This window comes from Colobus angolensis, unplaced genomic scaffold (assembly GCF_000951035.1).
Source record: "Colobus angolensis palliatus isolate OR3802 unplaced genomic scaffold, Cang.pa_1.0 Scaffold56, whole genome shotgun sequence".
In the NCBI taxonomy this organism is placed as follows: Eukaryota; Metazoa; Chordata; class Mammalia; order Primates; family Cercopithecidae; genus Colobus; species Colobus angolensis.
In genome coordinates, this window is record NW_012119154.1 from 4,087,105 (window position 1) to 4,088,254 (window position 1,150).

Sequence of the window (1,150 nt, forward strand, 5' to 3'; positions counted from 1 at the left end):
TTGTACACAGGGCTTCTTCAGCATCCAACTGTGGGAAGATGAGCAGCAGTTGACTCAGATGGGCTTTCCTCATCTGTGATGGTTTGCAGCAATTTTTCTCAAAGTAGCTCAAGAAAAGCCTACATGTATGTGCTTGGGAGGCAGCGGGTAATGCTAAGCCACAGAAAGCCAATGAAACTTAGGCTGTGACAGCAATTTCCCTTGCTTGAGAGGAACTCTCTGTGAGATAAGAAATTGAGCACTCCTTTCTCCTCTGCCATATGGTACTGCAGTGTAATTTAAATTCAAAAAGCCAAATTTCATAGCCTGAGAATTGCAGTTGGTAGACACTCTTAATCACTTTACTGATATAAGTAGGTACAGAGAAGCATGATAATTTAAGTGAAAACCATGCTTTCCGAATCTGATAGGAAAACCTACTAACGTTTTGTATCTTCTGCTTCAAAGGAAACACCCAGAAAAAAAGATGCCAAGGAAACAGGCTAGGTAAATTGATGCTTAGAAACAGGGTAGGCAAAGTTACTTTAAAAAAAAAAAAGTGCACTGTATGGCTACGACCTGTTGTGGTAGGATTCTGAGATCAACAGAAAGAAATCCATTAAGCTCAATTTCTACAGATACTGTTAATGTTAATAAAAGCCATAATTGAGAAAGAGGAAGTGGGTAGGCAGTCGGGATGTTTCGACAGAGGAGTTTTTACTGAATAGTAAAAGAATTCCAAGAAGTGTTTGCTAAAGACCAATAAATATACCTAGAATAGGTAAGGCTGTGAATTCCAGTGTATATTCTTAGTAGAGATTTACAAAACATACTTTTTAAATTTTCAAATCCAAGAGGGCAAGTTCTAAGAAATACAAGCAACTCCTTCTCCTCTGTGCTGAAAAGAAATGAAGCATAAAGATGTGTAATTTGGGCCTTAGGAGATCTAAGGGAAGACTAAGTTGCCATTCTGAGTAACTGCAGGGGGAATTGAAAGCTTGAGAGAACAAAGAAATAAAGATGATCTTATATGCTCTGTTGGGAGAATCTTCCTTTCTGTACCAGTCAGGATTTTTTCAGTTGGAGAAAAAAAAAAAGGAAGGAAGGAGGGAAGGAAGGAAGGAAGGAAGGAAGGAAGGAAGGAAGGAAGGAAGGAAGGAAGGAATGAAGG